Source organism: Tachypleus tridentatus, chromosome 4, assembly GCF_004210375.1.
Source record: "Tachypleus tridentatus isolate NWPU-2018 chromosome 4, ASM421037v1, whole genome shotgun sequence".
NCBI classification, from domain to species: domain Eukaryota; kingdom Metazoa; phylum Arthropoda; class Merostomata; order Xiphosura; family Limulidae; genus Tachypleus; species Tachypleus tridentatus.
This window is the reverse complement of record NC_134828.1, coordinates 87,672,441-87,683,750: the sequence shown is the minus strand read 5'-3', so window position 1 is coordinate 87,683,750 and position 11,310 is coordinate 87,672,441.

Genomic DNA, 11,310 nt, shown 5'->3' with positions numbered 1-11,310 from the left:
ATGAAACTTGAGCTCAGTGATTATGATAAAGATGTATAACAAAAGTTAAATATGTTATTAAGAAATACAAGGAACAACTTAATGAATTGGAAATATAGTATTTTAATTAATTTTACTGTGATTAAAATTATATTTTCTATTTTATCATAAATACCTAAATACCAAGATATTACAAACACTTCTTTTAATTTAAGTAAGAAATTACATACAACATTTTTAACCTTCTGGTTAATGGCATCATTTCAGTAACATCCAGGGGTGGGTGGCAAAGTTGAATTATAATTTCTGCAAAATAATGAAATGTTGATGACATTGCATGTTTAAGAGTTCATATATCAGCTGTACTAAGTACAGGAGAACTAGAAGGCTATGAAGAATAAAAAAATAAAATTCAATTTGTAGTTTGTATAAAATTAAATACATATGTATTAATACTAATGATTTTCCATAAACATTGGGGCCCGGTGTGGCCAAGCGTGTTAAGGAGTGCGACTCGTAAATTGAGGATTGCGAGTTTGCATCCCCGTCGCGCCAAACATGCTCGCCATTTCAGCCGTGAGGGCGTTATAATGTTACGGTCAATCCCACTATTCGTGGGTAAAAGAGTAGCCCAAGAGTTGGCGGTGGGTGGTGATGACTAACTGTTTTCCCTCTAGTCTTACACTACTAAATTAGGGACGGCTAGCACAGATAGCCCTCGAGTAGCTTTGTGCAAAATTCCAAAAAACAAACAAACAAGCCATAAACATAGCCCATTAACTACAAGTTTTCCATTTCTTAAAAAAAAAAAGAAGACTGGATAAGGCGACTGCAATCCCTAGCCCCAGTTGGTCACATTGCTTCTTGTTCCTCTAACATCCCTGTTGTTGCAGGACGTCAATATTCTATTCGTCGTATCAGTTATTTGCGTATGAACTGTTGAAAACATTTATTGTTAAAATTAAGGCATATGTGAGAGATGATTTAAACTTTATATGTAAATTATCTGGTAAAATTAATCATATGACCAGTTTAATAATAGTAGCTGTAATATTTCCATATAGGGGGTGTTAAATATGAACTTAGTGTAAAAACTGTAAATTAGATTTGTGAACGCCAGAATTACTAAAGGCTTTGTGACATAGGATTTCTCCCTCAACCAGAGACGACCCGATAGAAGGAACTGGACATAAAAAAATCTTGGCCAGTTGATTAGGGCGATCGACTAGTAATCTGATTGTCGTAGGTTCGAATCCCCGTCACGTCAAACATGCTCGCCTTTTTAGTCGTGGGAGGGTCATAATGTTACCGTCAATGCCACTATTCATTGGTAAAAAAAGAAGCCCAAAAGTGTGCGGTAAGTAGTGATAACCAGCTGTCTTCCCTCTAGTCTTACACTACTAAATTAGGGATAGCTAGCGCAAATAACCCTCGGGTAGCTTAACGAGCAAAATTCAAGACAAACAAAATCTTCAAGAAATAACTCCGAGTCCCTCTGACAGTGGCTGAAATGATGATAATCTTTGAAATATCGTCATCAATTACCGTTATTTAATCGATTTCCTGAATACGCAAGGTTCAGAAATGTTTGACTTAAAAACTATGCAGCCACTTTTTGTGTAACTTAGATGAACCTCTTTTTTTGTTAAAGGAAGTTCATTTATCAAGCCCAAAAATATGTTTGATACTGATAAGAACAGTACTGATAGTTGTAGTAGCCTTCTGCCAGTTCAGAAAATCAAGGCAATTCCCAACCCCAAATAGACAAAGAAGAAAAGTCACACGATTTTATTTGAGAATCAAAAAACAAGGGAGAAGAAATAATCAATTCGTGTGTGTGACAATTATTAGTAAGATGGTGCAGCCGTTCAGAAACCCGATATCTCTTTGGTTACTCACACTTCTGACTGAAATACGTTATGCATTACCATCATATGGATTGCGTAATTGAATACCACAGGTTCCGGACCTTTCAATGACATATGCATCACCTAAAATAAATAATTAACAAAATTTCTTGTTCTGCTATCCCTAAACACTACTTCGCCTCTGGTTGAGGGAGAGATCTTATATTAACTAAAGTGCTTTGTTTTTTGTTTGTTTTTTGAATTTCGCGCAAAGCTACAGGAGGACTATCTGCGCTAGCTGTCCCTAATTGTCCCTAGCGCAGATAGTCCTCCTGTAGCTTTGCGCAAAATTCAAAAAACAAACAAAAAACAAAGCACTTTAGTTAACATAAGATTTCTCTCTCAAGGGCCTGGCATGGCCTAGCGCGTTAAGGCGTGCGCTTCGTAATCTGAGGGTTGCGGGTTCGCGCCCGAGTCGCGCTAAACATGCTCGCCCTCCCAGCCGTGGGGGCGTTATAATGTGACGGTCAATCCCACTATTCGTTGGTAAAAGAGTAGCCCAAGAGTTGGCGGTGGGTGGTGATGACTAGCTGCCTTCCCTCTAGTCTTACACTGCTAAATTAGGGACGGCTAGCACAGATAGCCCTCGAGTAGCTTTGTGCGAAATTCCAAAACAAACAAACAATCAAACTCTCCCTCAACCAGAGGCGAAGTAGTGTTTAGGGATAGCAGGACAAGAAATTCTGTTAATTATTTATTTTAGGTGATGCATATGTCATTGAAGGTCCGGAACCTGCGGTATTCAATTACGCAATCCATATGATGGTAATTCATAACCTATTTTAATCAGAAGTGTGAGTAACCAAAGAGATATCGGGTTTCTGAACTGCTGCACCATCTTACTAATAATTGTCACACACACGAATTGATTATTTCTTTTCCCTTGTTTTTGATTCTCAAATAAAATCGTGTGACTTTAGATAGCTTTCGTGTAGTTTTGCGCGAAATTCAAAACAAAACAAACCAAACCATACTTCTGTGGCACCCTGTATTTTCAGAAATCAGCTTACTGTTAAAGAGGTTTATAAAACAACAAACTTCTTGGAGAAACTGATTGAAGGATATGATATTTATTGACTTTTTCGAAACTAATACTTTTTTTTTTTATAAAGTGTCTAATTCTTAAGTTTATTTATGTTTTAAAATTACCCATCTTGGATACGTCAAACAAAATATATCAGATATGTTAGCAAAGAGAATGCACTTATTGTAAATAACAAGGAAAAAGGTATTACATTAAATAAATTTAAAATGTTTTATTAGATAGAAATTATCCAGAGGGCTTAATTGACAATTGTATATTTCGCGCCAAATTACATGGTCCAAATACTAATGATTAGTCAGCGATGCTTACTAGTCGTTAATACAATACGTCGAGTTGATATGTTAGTATTAACTTTGTTTGTCTCCTGTACAGTCTAAGCACTGTAAGTAATGCTAGTATTATTGTAGCTTATAGACAATCTTTGTTATAAACAAAATACTGAAAATAGACAAGAGGGCATAACTCAGTGTATAAACTTAAAATGCTAACTGTGTAATCTAGGTTATACTTCCATTCTAATACTAATAATAGTAATATCATTGCATATACAGAGGGAACTGCTATGTTTAAAACTAAATTTTTTTCTTGGTGCTGTGAAAGCTATTTCTGTGTCAAAATGTGCAAAACGAAATTTTCAGCTTTATTGCCTTTAGAATGAATTAACGTAAGTTTCGTGTCAGAAACACAAATCAAAACCGATTAATTTTAAGACATTCGGACATTTTTACATTTGAACACGTAGTCTGTTACAAGAACCTTTCTTTTCGTGTTATTAATTTGGTATTATTATAATCAACAAAAGTATTTCAGGAAAGTTATTTCATTAAACAAATTAAAGTACAAAATGGGCGAAAAGTCTGAACACCACCCTAAAATAAACATAGTGTGCATGAAAGAAAGAATTTGTTGCATATTTACATATCTTATACTGGCACACTAACAATAGGTTCGATTAATAGTCCAAAATGTCTGTAGGCTTTCAGTTTCATGACATGGATAACACGTACGTTTGAATGCGACATCTACCTTCGAATATTATACTGTTCTTTTTATGAATGGCTCTAATTTGGCGAACCTTTTACAACCTTTTGGTTTTACAGTGCTAATTGTTTCATACCGTTTCTTTGCTACAATCTGTTTGAGAAAGCCCCACTAAAATACAAAGAAAAATAAATTGTTAACATGAGGTTTAAATAAGAGGTTTGTGTGTGTGTGTACATGCCAAGACTTTGGCTCACCCTGTACTTTGAATCTGATTTAAATAATTTGTGTATTTCATGTTTTGTTATTTACAAGTTTTAATTGTTTATAGGTTTTGTGTAATATATAATCATTAATTATATTGTTGTTTTTTTTAATAATGCGCTTGCTGTGATTTAGGTAACTATAATTTCGCATCTGAACACTTTTTTTCTATTACATAATACAAATGCTTAAGTTTTTACATAAATATCTTTGAGGTTAACAATCCATATATATTAGGAGGTTGCCGCTTAACCGAAATCATTTTGCAGTTTTCGAAAAGATTCTTTAAGTTTTATGTACAACTTAAGTTATTTTTTTAAATAAAACTGACATTTTAATCGTCATGTTATGTTTATTTAGATTTTTAGAACTACCAATCCTGAACACGCAAAAATTTCTCGTTTTAGTAAAGCAAATGTACAGATTGTAAATAATAAAGATAAAAAGTATTACATTAAATAAATGAAAAATGAAATAAAAATCCTCCAAGGGGCCTAATTGACAATTGTATCTTTCGCGCCAAATTTTGTGATCCAAAAGTTAACGACGGCTAGTCAGCAATGTTACCAATCGTTACCACATATAATTTAATTTGGGGTGATGACTTGTTAGTATTAAAGACTTTGCCTCCTGTAGTACACATCTAAGCACTAATAAGAAGCTGTAAGTAATGTTTGTGTTACTGTAGCTTATAGACAACCTAGAAACTGAAGTATTTTTTTTGTCATAAACAGAATACTGAAAATAGACAAAAAGGTATTATTCAGTGTAACAGCTTAAAATGCCAATTGTGTGTTCTGGGTTATACTCCTGTTGCAATGCTAATAGTAATATTGTTATAAATCAGAGGAAACTGTTATGTTTAAAGCCTTTTTTTTTCTTTCTCTCTCTTACTGTTCTGAATAAAGCTGATATTTAATAGATATCTATGGACAGTGAGTTGTGGTTAGTGTGATAACATTTTCGTTATAATTCTTTTCCTTCTGACATTCACCAAATTAAAATATATCGATATCCTTCTCTGGGTAATGTCATTTTATCAAATATTCTTCCAGTTCATGTAATCTAAGACTTTTTACTTACGGGTTAGGTATTAACGTACCCTTTCTACTAGAGTAACAATGATATTCAGTATAAATTATTTGGGATGAATGCTAAAATAATAAATGTATGAACTGGTTGTTTAATAATACAACAGTCGTAACTTCATAATCCTCTTCTAATTACTATAACAATATCTAAGAATTAATAGTTTTGTTTGAAATTCACTTACTGATTAAGTATTATTTTATCAGAAGTTACATCCTTTATAGTAAGAAATCTTTGTTTTTAGAACAAGTACAACGTTGTAATCATGGTGCGATCATTTTCACGTACATAAGCTTTATATTTCTGTTAAAGCTGTAACTTGCAATAAAATAATATCTTAATGTTACAACTTGCAATGTTCTCACTTCAAATACAAAAACGTAACCTTGTTTCATTTCGCTAGTTGAAAAACTGGAAGAAAAGTTAGGTATCGTAACTTTAATAATAAACCAATCATCCAAAGTTCTCCATCATGTTACTTACCTTTAAGTACTTTATATTGATAATCTCAAACTAGTCTGGAAGGAAGCCAAACAGTTTAATTCCAAGAAAACCCATTACTTGTTTTGCATATGTTAGTGTAACTTTTAGTTCTAGAGATATGGTAAACTTCCTGTTCAGAAACAATAACAAAAGAAATACAGTTAAATATAAATAAATCTATTCTTTCTTTAATATAATTATCGAAATAAAAGTATAACTTTTTAGTCCAAAATCATGTAAAATAATTTTGAAATACTCAAATGATGCTGAAAAGCGATTTCGTTCCACCTTTTAGTTAACTGATTTATTAAAGCTTTAATGTTTTTGATACAACTTTTCACACTTGAGATAAAATGTTTCATAACTGCCAAATAAGTTATTTAACAAATCAGTAACTTTATTTTTCCTTCCTGAAATAGGAAATATATATATATATGAAAAGTATGGAAATCAGGAATATTTCTATTGATTTCTAACCCAACATGGCTATATGGTTAGGACGCTCAATTCGAAGTATACGGATAGTGGGCTCAAATCCTTCTCTTACCTTTCAGCGTTAAGATGTTACAGCCAATTCCAATCATTGGTAGACGAGTGGCCCAAGAGGTTGCGATGGATGGTGAGGACTAGATGCTTCTCTAAATCAGGGACGACTAGTACAGATAACCTTCGTATTGCTTTGTGCAAAATTTGTAACAAACCAAACTGATCGTTTTCTAAGTATTTTTCCCGTATCTAACTTTTAAGCAATTTTGATGCCACAACAACACCCCTAATTTATTTTTATCAAAATAATTTATTGCTCAGTAAATAGAATCCCAAAACCCAATGATATACGTACACAATAAAACTAAACATTGAAACCCATCAAAAGTTAACCGAGCACCAATTTGAAGTTTGAGACTATTGTAGTAGATAATATTTAAGATTTTTAAATAAGAGATCTATTTATTTTATTGATCCATGCCATGCTGATAAGCCTCATAAGTTCGTAATTGCAGTTCACAACAGAGGGTGCTACCAGTCAAATAATACCTTGCGCCTCTTAAAAACACAAATTATAATTTAAATTTTAAATCTGGTGAATAAAATTATAATATTATCATGCCAGGTGCTGTTGGCTCGTTAGATGAATTTCGCGCAAAGCTTTCAAGGTCTATCTGTGTTATCTATTCCTTACTTAGCAGTGAAATACACTAGACAAGGCAACTAATCAACACTGCCTACTGCTACCTCTTGGACTACACTTTACCAATGAAAAATGGGACTGACTATTGAAAGGGCGAGCATATTCATTGATGGAGCTCGAACCGGAACAAGTAGAATGTGAGTCAGGCGCCATAACCATCCTGATGATGCTGGATCGTTCCTTGATTTTCCGCATTGAAAGACTAACTATTTTAAGCAAACTTGAAAAGAGCAAAAAGAGAGGCAATGCTGTTACAGGTGATTTTCGTGACTAAGGAATGAAAATGGAATCAAAATAAAAGGCAAGAACAGTGGTTTTCAAAACAAATTGCTTTAATTTCAAGATACTTTTTAAAATGCAGTGCACTCTTTCTCAATCTTGTATCGACCAATCAACTTAGCCAAGGCAGCGACAGTGTTCGGCTTTATAACGAAGTCATTCAACAACATAAAACCTGATGCTGTTCGTGCACTTTAATATCAGTTGGAAGATGTCAACTATGCTTTGGTTTTCGTTGCAGAATGCAACATCCTAAAATAAAGCAATAGAGCAAAGTATTTATCCGAATTAAAGTAATCTATGCGATGATGATTAGTTTGAAATATATGGCTAGTCTTTTAGTACATTTAGCACTGTGGTTAGATAAACCTCTTAATAAGTAAACAGCTGCAAGATAGTAAGTAATCTTGGTATGTCTCAACGTAATCAACAATTACAAAAACAAAGTATTTCCTTAATTGACACAGGTCAAACGAAAGCTTTGTAAAATGTACAAGTTGTTAAGCTTGCAGAAAACATAAAATCAATATATTTTTAGAGACCAGCATATTTGTTTAAGACAATACAAAAGTTCTGTATGAGTACATTTTATCTACATCGAAACTTAAAGGTAAATTTTTTAACAAATTTTTCTTTACAACCATTGCATCAGTGTTACATTTCTTGTATTGGCGTTTCAAAAATTAACTTGAGGAACGAACACACCATGATTCTTGAAATCATCTAATGAGGTGGCAAGACAACCGATATCAGTGTACAGAACACTAAATACCATAAGCAACTGCGCTATAACTATAAGGAGTGTGAAAAAAATGGCCTACGTTGAAAATATTAAGCTCTAAAAAACTACAGAAGGCGCACATTTTTTTACAAGCAAATGTAACTAAAATCATGAAAAAGTTCAGGTATTTACGAAAGCCAGGGTTAAAATCAGGATTTGAGACCATACTTGAATAGATATTTTCGAGTGCGTTCTAAAATATATAGTTTTACACATTTTTCTGTTGTATAATAAAAAAAAAAAAATAACAAATCAACAACAGTTTCAAGGAAGGCCACTTTTTGTCCACCCCATGTATACAAGCATAATTATATTTTGCATCACAACGATATGGGTTCAGTTGAATCTTCCCCTTTATACGTGCATGTTAACCATCATACAAATAAAATTGGTGAGACGGGGACTAATTTGGAACAAACATAAAGTTCCACAACAATCGAACTATAAAAAGTGTGCAATAATGAAATAAAGAAAACTTTTCAATATTTAAAACGTGCTCGTTAGTTACAAGTTATTATGTGACGTTTCCGCAACGTAGGTTTTACAAATAACTTTGATTTGCAGTCCTATGACTTTCTTGAAAAATCAGTCTATAAGGAGAATAGTTTGCATGTTTCCAAAGTGCTTGCTTATGCTAAAATACTATGTACCTACTTATATTATTAGAATTTTCCCCACTTAAATGTAATGGCTACCATACCTAATAACTCGACTGTTTATTTTCAAAGAGCTTTACTTTAAAACTTAAAAATACCAACATTTAAATGTGTTTCTTATACAGGTACATATAAGACAACGAGATTCCATTAATTACCTTACGAAACATGGTGCTCAGTTTTACTGTACATAATCTTAGTGATGTAGGTTATCAAGTTTTTGTATAGTGGTCGAATTCTTTACAATAGGTGTCTGTGACTTGTTGGCAATAAAGTTTAACAAATGGACAACACATAGTCCACTTGTTTTGAAATATATTCAAAATAAGTCAAAGATATGCACAAACATATTTATTACTGTTTACTACAGGTGAATCTAGATCTTTAAATAATTCTATTTTTCGTCAAAAGTCCTCACAGGTTGATTCGATTACTTTAGAACCCAAGTGACAACACGAATTATTTATTCTATTCTCTATTACCACAATATGATGAATGATAAATTCACTTTCATTACCCTGTGGATTATCATAGTTGTGTTCAGAGTTTTAAATAATTACCTTATACGTCAAAAGTTCACAAATGTTGTTTCAATTAATTCAATCTGTGAAACTTAGTTTAAAATCACTACTATTACTGTTGGTTAACACAGTTGTATCAGATTATAAATAATTGGGTTTTTTCCGTCAAAGTCCACACAAACAGGTTCAATTACTTTAGAACATCCTTTGGTAATACATTCTACTCTAACTTTGTTTACAATGCACACTGATATTTTTGCTGGTAGGGTTAAATTGTCAATCACCAGTCCGCCTTCACTTTTACTTTCACTAACTTTAACTTCTTTATCTGCATGTATTTATAACGCGACAGAAAAAACTAGATACATCTATTCTTGTATTAACAACAATATTATACATAATAAAAAACTCAGAAGCTTCGGGTAAAATAACTTCAACAATATCGCAAAAACTTAATACAACAATTAAACTGCATATACAATTTACGACTCGTACCGACTTGCGTAAAAAAAATTGTCGGAACTTATTTTTGAAATAAATAACTTTTAAAACTTGTTATGAAACTAAATAATCATTAAATATTAAGTCACTAAATGACAACTTAAACTAAACAGTCTTTCGTATCCAACAATAAATCCTCTTCAAGAAAAATACAACATACTTTTACAAAATATAAAGACTTTTCAGTTCATTCATGAAGTTTCCCCTTATGGTCTGCACTAACACTTCCAGTTCCCATTGTTGGTCTTTGTTTGGATATGAAATCTGGTAGAGTTCCACTTTGGCAGTATTCCTTGCCAACAAATCACAATATGCCAGTAGGTGAACGCCATATCGGGGACAAGAAAGTGAAATTGTAGGAGACACTGGGTGCAGTAATGCAGCAATGAGAACAAGTCTAATACCTAATGACCAGATGATATACAAGGTTCACCTCTGTGTGCTGATTGATGGAACAATGAAAAGGTTCACCTCAGCAAGAAGGCACCCATCTATGACTTAGCGATTGGAAATATATCGGGCAGCAGAAGTTTGAAGAATTGATTATTTGGAATTAAGCACAAAGCTACAGAATGAGCTGTCTGTGCTCTTCCAAGCATGGGTATCAAAACTTGGTTTTTGTGGTGTGAGTCTGCAGACATATTACTCTGCCAATGGGGAGCAAGTTTGGAGGAACCAGACAGAAAGAAGATGAATGAAACATCTGCAGTCACCTCTAGAGCTCAAGAAAAGAACAAATAAGACATCAAGCTCCTGCAAGTGTCAAAAGGTAACACCCCAAATGTAGGTCTGAAGGAAGCACAGATACTTTAGTACAGTACCTGATGGAAACTAGAGCACAAGACAAAAGGGAATGGACTGGGCTTTATGATGAATCTGACTCCAGTTCAATTGTGTGAGGTTACCTAGGTGTAAAGAAGATAACAAACAGTCTCCACCAACTTACACTGGCTGGGATCATTGGAGATGTAAGCAGATTCTGGAGGAGATATAACATATGTCAAAGGACAGTATCTAGAAGGAAGGTAGTCAAGGTTCCACTGGATAAAATGCCTCTCTTAGAAGAGTTGTTCAGCAGAGTAACTGTGGACTTGATCGGACTATTAGCACCTGTTTCTGATAATAGCCAACTATGCGATGTATTATCCAGAATTCATACCACTGCCAAAAAGTAGAGACAGAGTAGCAGAAGCTCTCCTGGAAGTGTTCTGCAGAGTGGACTTTCTGAGAGAATCCTTGACTGACAAAGGGACCCCATTTAATAAGGGATATGAGGTATTCAGTACTAGGCAGCTCATTACCACCCTGTAAAGGGCTTTGTGGGAGTCAATGAAGTTTTAAAGAGCATGCTGAAGATGTGCCAATAGAGACCATGTGAGTGCAACAGGTATCTGCAAGCAGTATTATTTGCTTAGTGAGAAGTCCTGCAAGTACATACAGGATTTTCACTCTATCAGTTACTGTCTGATCAATGCAGATACTTAGAGCCATGACCAAAATAAGAGTCAAAAGCAAGGAATGCAATATAGTGTGTGTTAGAGTTCAGAAACTTACTGAAGCAGACCTGTCAACTCACTTGACAGTTTGTACGCAGCTCTAGGTAGTTAGAAGCATTTCCATGACAAAAAAAAACAA